This window comes from Rattus rattus, chromosome 9 (assembly GCF_011064425.1).
Source record: "Rattus rattus isolate New Zealand chromosome 9, Rrattus_CSIRO_v1, whole genome shotgun sequence".
Lineage (NCBI taxonomy): Eukaryota > Metazoa > Chordata > Mammalia > Rodentia > Muridae > Rattus > Rattus rattus.
In genome coordinates, this window is record NC_046162.1 from 96,358,717 (window position 1) to 96,367,471 (window position 8,755).

Genomic DNA, 8,755 nt, shown 5'->3' on the forward strand with positions numbered 1-8,755 from the left:
AAACAAGTAGTCTGAGCAAGCCAGGAGGAGCAGGCCAGGAAGCAGTACTCTCTAGGGCCTCTGCATCAGCTCCTGCCAGCAGGTTCCGGCTTAGGCTTCTCTCTGTGGAATGTGATTCAGGATATGTAAGCCCTTTTCTTCTTAAGCTGCTTTGTTCCTGGTGTATCATCACAACAATAGTAACCTTAACTAAGACAACCAAGCTTCCTTTTCCTAGGTTCCACTTCCTAGAGAGTCAACAATCTGTCAGTGGTACCTCATGCTGAAAACCAGTTTTTATAAGCACATAAGCCTCAGTTCCAAACTGAGCCCAAATATTCAAGACCAGTTTGTTTAAAATAGCAAGACCCTTTCTTGGGGGAAGCAGGAAAGGGCAGGGTGGTGGTGGAAGTGGTGGAATAAGGACCATAACATATTTAATCATTTTGTAGCATCAAAAAGTATTTGTTGGGGGCTGGAGAGATGGCTCAGTTGTTAAGAGCACTGACTGCTCTTCCAGAGGTCCTGAGTTCAAATCCCATCAACCACATGGTGGCTCACAACCATCTGTAATGAGATCTTATGCCCTCTTCTGGTATTTTTGAAGATAGCCACAGTGTATTCATATATAATAAATAAATAAATCTTTAAAAAAGGTATTTGTTAGCAACTTTATCTAAACCTACCTCATTAAAACCCATGAATTAGACTTTCAAATGAAAAACAGTTGAGCGGGGTCAAGTAATCTGTCCATGTGAGATACAAAGCAGAAAAGAATTGCATCCCAGGTCTGATAAAAAACTTATCTATGTTGGTATCAGGGAATCAGGGTTTCAGGAACTTAGCTTCCAGGAACTGCAGTCAGAGACAACTATTAGGTAACAACATGGACGCCTAGCACAAAAATGGAGTTTCTTTAGCCATCACAGGTGTATGAATAAGATTATTTTTCTTGCTAAAATGAAACAGTGAATATTACCAGTGATTTGCTTTATTTTGAAATTGCAACTATTGGGGGCTGGAGAGATGACTCAGCGGTTAAGAGCACTGACTGCTTTTCCAGAGGTCCTGAGTTCAATTCCTAGCAACCACATGGTGGCTCACAACCATCTGCAATGGGATCTGATGTCCTCTTCTGGTGTGTCTGAAGACAGCTACAGTGTACTTATAACATAAAAGAATAGGGGTTGGGGATTTAGCTCAGTGGTAGAGCGCTTGCCTAGAAAGCACAAGGCCTTGGGTTCGGTCCCTAGCTCAAAAAAAAAAAAAAAAAAAAAAAAAAAAAAAAAAAAAAAAAACTTTAAATTAAAAAAAAAAAAAAAAAAAAAAAAAAGGGGGGTTGGGGATTTAGCTCAGGGGTAGAGGGCTTGCCTAGCAAGCGAAAGGTGCGGGGTTCGGTCCCCAGCTCCGGAAAAAAAAAAAAAAAAAAGAAAGAAAGAAAGAAAGAAATTGCAACTATCATTAGAGAGTAAAATTCCCAGCTGGAGAGATGGCTCAGTGGTTAAGAGCACTGACTGCGGGGTTGGGGATTTAGCTCAGTGGTAGAGCGCTTGCCTATGAAGCGCAAGGCCGTGGGTTGGTCCCCAGCTCGAAAAAAAAAAAAAAAAAAAAAAAAAAAAAAAACTGCTCTTCCAGAGGTCCTGAGTTCAATTCCCAGCAACCACATGGTGACTCACAACCATATATAATGAGATCTGATGCCCTCTTCTGACATGCAGATATATATATATATGCAGAACACTGTGTATATAATAAATAAATAGATCTTTAAAAAAGAGAGAGTAAATTTCCATTCACATAAAGCTACCTAATACTGTTTCTGATTAAGATTTCCATAAAGTTAGAATAGAATGGATCATTACATTGGAAAACTAGATATTTTCAGTAAAATTTCTTGCTGTTTAGAATTTGTTATAATAAAGTAAAGAGTGAAGCCTCGGAGAAGGAAGAGCAGGAAATATAACCTTAGGACATTAGAGTGGGAAGCCGTTAGAGGCCTTACTGGACATCCTCCTTAACTTAGAGATGAGAAAACTGAAAGTCAAAGCTCAGAGTTAAAAGTTTCTGTATTGGGTTGGGGATTTAGCTCAGTGGTAGAGCGCTTGCCTAGCAAGCGCAAGGCCCTGGGTTCAGTCCCCAGCTGTGAAAAAAAGAAGAAAAAAAAAAAGTTTCTGTATTTCTGAAGTTGAAATGGTACCCAACATAAACAGGTAAAGGCACATGGAAAATAAGGTGTTTGAGTTGTGATTTTCATTTTTTTTTTTTTTTTTTTTAAAGATTTATTCATGGGGCTGGGATTTAGCTCAGTGGTAGAGCGCTTACCTAGGAAGCGCAAGGCCCTGGGTTCGGTCCCCAGCTCAAAAAAAAAAGAACCAAAAAAAAAAAAAAAAAAGATTTATTCATTTATATATATACAAGCACACTGTAGCTGTCTTCAGATACACCAGAAGAGGGCATCAGATCTCTTTACAGATGGTTGTGAGCCACCATGTGGTTGCTGGGAATTGAACTCAGGACCTCTGGAAGAGTAATCAGGTGCTCTTAACCGCTGAGCCATCTCTCCAGCCCAGTGATTTTCATTGTTAATTGTAGTCTTGCAACCCTACTTAACTAATCTCATGAACTGTACAAAGAGAAACAGCAAAATTCCAAAAAAGCACATACTAGTGAGTAAAGAGACAATGTTCACTTATTAGTCAGCAGAGGTGAGCCAGGCCTGGAACACCAGCAGTTAGAGGGTGGGGACAAGGACTAATGGTTTCAGAGACAGCCTCAGCTACAGAGTGAGCCATGGGGTACTGGACTGATCTCCCAGCACTCAGGAGGCAGAGGCAGGTAGAGCCCTGTGAGGTCCAGGCCATCCAAGGTCACAATAATGAGAACCTGTTTTACAATAACAACACACACACACACACACACACAAATCAACAAAAGAAGAAGCTGTTCAGGCTGGAGAGATGGCTCAGCGGTTAAGAGCACTGACTGTGCTTCCAGAGGTTCTGAGTTCAATTCCCAGTAACCACGTGGTGGCTCACAACCATCTGTAATGAGATCTGATGCCTTTTTCTGGTATTTGAAGGTAGTGACAGTGTACCCACATACACGAAATAAATTTAAAAGAAAAAGGAAAAAAAAGAAAGAAAAAGAAAAAAGGAAGGGGGGAGGAAGAGTTAAATCTTTTTCAGAATTGTTTGACATTTTTACTTTTTTTTCAGACAGGGGCTAACTATACAACTCTGGCTTTACTAAAACTCACTGTGAAGACCAAGCTGGCCTCAAATTCACAGAGCTGTGCCTGCCTCTGTGCTGATTGAAGGAAGATAAGCTGCCACACCTGGTTTAACATTTTCATTTTATGACAGTACTTAAAATGTTACTTCTTGGGGTTGGGGATTTAGCTCAGTGGTAGAGCGCTTGCCTAGCAAGCACAAGGCCCTGGGTTTGGTCCTCAGCTCTGGAAAAAAAAAAAATGTTACTTCTTATACTTATGTAGTACTAAATGGCTGAAAGTTGTTTAGGGCCTTTTCAGAAATGATTGAAATTCTGTACAGGGCTTTGAACCCTAGCACCCAAATCAAGGACCTCCGTCAAAATGATCCAATGCCCCACTTTGGGGTCCTTTTAAAAATTTATTTATTTTTTGTTTGTTTGTTTGTTTTTTAAATAACACGACGTTTTAAAAAAAGATTTATTTATTTTATTTATATGAGTACACACTGTCTCTGTCAAGAGACAGGTTCCTGGCATAGCCAATAATCAAGGTACCACAGTGGTGCAGTGCCACAGCCCCTGAGGCAGCCACACCAACTGAGGCAGCCCTAGGACCTGGCTGTCAGTATGCCATAAAACAACACTGGTCTGGAACTCCCATCTGGCCACTCGGAGAGGGGAGCGGCTGCGTGAAGGCTTTGGATGGGGCCTCTGGTCTACTCAGGTAGATGCAGGCCAAATTAGACTCTTGCCTGGTTCCGAGTTGATGAGAAGTGGAGACACTAGTAGTACCTTAGAGTTCTGTCTCCTTTCCACGTGCACTCCAGCTACCCTGCGGTCTCTGTTTGGCCCACAGGCTTTCCCTGCTCTAGGACAGAATTTCCATCTTTGGTCTATGTTGCGATGCACACCTTTAGTCCCAGCACTCAGGAGATAAAGGCAGGCGGATGCTTATGAATCTGCGGCCAGCCTGGTCTACAGAGTGATTTTCAGCAGACTTACATAGTGAGACCTCTGTCTCATAGACAATAAAAAGGACAGAAACTATGTGCATGATTTACGTAGTGTTAGGCATCAACTGCAGGGCTTGGTGAATGCTAAACGAGAACTTTACTAACTGTGTTACAACCCCAGCCCTTGAAATAATTACTGACAGAACAAGATGTTTTTCTTTTTTTGGGGGGTGGAGCGTGGGGGAGGGGGTGGTTTGTAGCCCTGGCTGTCCTGGAATTCACTCGGTAGACCAGCCTGGCCTTGAACTCAGAGGTCAGTCTGCTTCTGCCTTCAAAGGCATGCACCACTACTGTCAGGTGATATTTTTTTCAGTATGTAATATTTGAAAAGATAATATATTTTTTCTTTTTAAAAAAAAAAATTGTGTGGGGCTGGAGAGATGGCTCAGTGGTTAAGAGCACTGACTGCGGGGTTGGGATTTAGCTCAGTGGTAGAGCGCTTGCCTAGGAAGCACAAAGGCCCTGGGTTCGGTCCCAAAAAAAAAAAAAAAAAGAACCAAAAAGGGGTTGGGGGTTTAGCTCAGTGGGAGAGCCGTTGCCTAGGAAGCGCAAGGCCCTGGGTTCGGCCCCCAGCTCCAAAAAAAAAAACAAAAAAAAAAAAAAAAAAAAAAGCACTGACTGCTCTTTCAGAGGTCCTGAGTTCAAATCCCAGCAACCACATGGTGGCTCACAACCATCTGTAATGAGATCTGATGCCCTCTTCTGGTGTGTCTGAAGACAGCTACAGTGTACTTACATAAATAAATAAATAAATAAATAAATAAATAAATAAATAAATAAGTAAATAAATAAATCTTTAAAAAAAAAAATGTGTGGGGTTGGGGGTTTAGCTCAGTGGTAGAACTCTTGCCTAAAAAAAAAAAAAAACAAAAAAAAAAAAAAAAAAAAAAAAAAAATAAAAAAAAAAAAAAAAAAATTGTGTGCCCTATGGGTGTTTTGTGTGTATGTCTGTGTACCACATGTGTGTCTGGTGCCTCAGAGACCATAGGAGGAGACCATAAGATACTCTAGAAGTGGAGTTAGAGTTGTGAGCTCCTAGGTGGGTGTTGGAATGGAATCCCTGGCACTTTATAAGAGACTATTCTCTCAACCAATCACCCACCTCTCCAGTCCCAACATTTTTTTTTTTTTTTGTAATGAGAGCCATCTTAAACCTGACATTTAATGTTTTTGACATTTTGCAAATTGACTTGGAAGTATAACCTCAGGTCATACATGGTGGTCCATGCTTTTCATTATAGCACTAAGAAGGCTGAGACATGATTAGTACAACTTTGAGGACAGCCTGGGGTACATAGTAAGACCCTGTCAAAAAGGATGGGGAAAGGTTGGGGATTTAGCTCAGTGGTAGAGCGCTTGCCTAGGAAGCGCAAGACCCTGGGTTGGTCCCCAGCTCCGAAAAAAAAAAAAAAAAAAAAGTAAAAAGGATGGGGAAAAATACGAAAGCAGAAAAACAAAAACAGGGCTGGAGAGATGGCTCAGGGGATAAAAGCACTGACTGCTCTTCTAGAGGTCCTGAGTTCAATTCCCAGCAACCTCATGTAATGGGATCTGATGCCCTCTTCTGGTGTGTCTGAAGACAGTGACAATGTACTCACATATATAAAATAAATAAATCTGAAACAAAACAAAAACAAACTGACAAACAGCAAAATGACAAAATGGAAGTCACAATATTATCTATAGGCATGACTGCATACAAAAAGTAATGCAGATGGAGATGGAAAAATAAAAACAATAAAATCTATTTAACTTACACATTTTCAAATATTTATTGAACAGTGTTTTTTTAAAAGATTTATTTCCTTATTTAATGCAATGTGAGTACACTGTATTTCAGACAGGGTTTCCTCTAAGTAGACTTGGCTGTTCTGGAACTAGCTCTGTAGACCTTGAATTCATAGAATGATCTACCTGCCTCTACCTCTCAAGCACTGAGATTAAAGCCAAGAATCACTAGTGTCTAACTCTTTCCTTTTTCCTTTTTTTTTTTTTTAAATTATATATAAGTACACTGTAGCTGTCTTCAGACACACCAGAAAAAGGCATCAGATCTCACTGCAGATGGTTGTGAGCCACCATGTGGTTGCTGGGATTTGAACTCAGGACCTCTGGAAAAGCAGTCAGTGCTCTTAACCACTGAGCCATCTCTAGAGCCCTTCTTTGGTTTTTCAAGGCAGGGTTTCTCTGTGTAGTCTCGGCTGTCTGTGAGAGAAGGGAGACTAACATAACATACCTATTGTCAAATAAATTCATAATAAAAATGTTGTATATACCTTCCCAAAACATACTTACTCACCATGAGATATTATTCAGTCAAAAAAGGAAAGACCTTTTTATTCATGTCATGTAATATGAATACATATTAAGGTATTATGGTAGCACACACTTTAAATACCAAAATGTGGGAGGTAGAAGGATCAAAAGTCCAAGGTCATCCTTGACTACAAAGTGAGTTGGAGGTTAGTTTAGGGTAAAAGAGATTGTGACTCAAAAAAAAAAAAAAAAAAGAAGAATCAAAACAACAATAAACGCCAAGCAAACAGAAATGCATAATTGAAACAGGGCTGGAAAGATGATTCAGTGGCTAAGACTACTTGTTGCTCTTGCAGAAGACCCAAGTTTAGTTCCCAGCCCCACATACTGAATCACAACCATTCTTAATGCCACATGTAAGAGACCTAACTAGCTCTTCTGACTTTAGCAGGCACCACGCATACACATGGTGCACATACACACATCATGCCGGCCAAAAACAAAAAACAAAACACAAAAACCCACACATACAAAATACACCTAATTATGTGTACTACCTGTGTGTGGTGCCCTTGGACTTCAGAAGAGGGATTGGATCCCCTGGAACTAGAGTTATGGATGATTATGAGCTGTATGGGAGTATTCAGAATTGAACTCTGGTCCTTGGCAAGAGCAGAACATGCTCTTTTTTTTTTTTTTTTTCCTTTTTTCGGAGCTGGGGACTGAACCCAGGGCCTTGCGCTTGCTAGGCAAGCGCTCTACCACTGAGCCAAATCCCCAACCCCCAGAACATGCTCTTTAACAGTTGATCTAACCCTCCACCCTCAAGGGCTTTACCAGTTAAAAGGCAATGGGGTTTCAAGAGTAATAGGTTCTAGAGGTGCACTAGAGATGGTTGTAGAAGAATGGGAATGCCGTAATACCCCTCAACTATGTACTCAAAATGGTTAAGTGGGAACTGGGTATGATGGTGCCGGCCCGCAATGACAGTATTTTTGAGGGAGAGGAAGGGGCACAGCAACAATTTGTAGTCTGCCTGGGCTACATAGTGAATGGTAACAGGCCAGTCAGCAATACACAGTAAGATCCTGTCTCAAAACCAACCAACCAACCAAACAAACCAAGACAACAAAACAAAATAAATACAAAAGATGGTAAACTTTACATTTAAAATTTCCCTTGTATTACATAGATGTGTATGCATTATATGTATAATTTAAATGAATTATAAAGCAAGCATTCATGTAATAACACATTGGCTGGGTGTGCTGGTGTGTAGGACTTTAATCCATGAGGCAGAAGCAGGGGGAACCTCTTAGTTGGCCAGACACTTCTACGAAGGTAGTTCCAAGTCAATCAGGGTTACATAGATTCTGTTTCAAAACCAGTCCAATCCAAAACACACAAACAAAACTCCCAGTCAACACCCACCCCCAATATACTAAGAGGGTGCCTTGTGTCTGTCCTCATCACAACCTTCTTCCTTCCTTTTTTTTTTTTTTTTCGGAGCTGGGGACCGAACCCAGGGCCTTGCGCTCGCTAGGCAAGCGCTCTACCGCTGAGCTAAATCCCCAACCCCACCTTCTTCCTTCCTATCATAACAGGTTGAATTAACAGCATAAAATGCAAATATGCCTTTAAATTTCAATGTTTTCTTTCAATTTAAAGCAAAAAAAAATGTAAAAAAAACAAAACAAAACAAAACTTAAAGAACTTTTAAAGATTTTCTTTCTCCTTTCCTTCACTTTTGAAAGTCTTATCCTAAAACCTATTTTGGTTTCATAGTTGACCTCACCTGCAGTGTTTAATTAAAAAAACAAAACAACAAAAAACTTCAGTGTAGATTTTTCATTCCTTTCTCTCTCTCTTGCCTTCAACTACAAAGAAACAATGATTTAAGCCCTTTGTGCCCTTTTAGAAAATTACACAGATACCCTATTGTGGAACCCTATAATCCCTCCGTGGAAAGGAAGAGATTAGCATATGAATACAAAGCAAAATGAATCCAGAATACAAAACGATCTATCGAGTTGTGAGGCTCTTGTATTCTTAAAAATGTATTTATTTCCTCTTTTTTTGTATTGCCCCTTTCGTGGTTTAAGGGTTAAGGAAATTGAGACCCCCCCCCGCCTCCCTCCCCCTCGACTACCCGGAAAAGAATTACACACACACACACACACACACCCCAACACATTCTAGGAGGTGCAAAACCAACAGATGGCTCCTAGCGCCAGTAGAATCCTCAGTGGAATCTGCTACACTCGACATCAGCTTGCTCGCTGTGAGGAGTGTAGAAA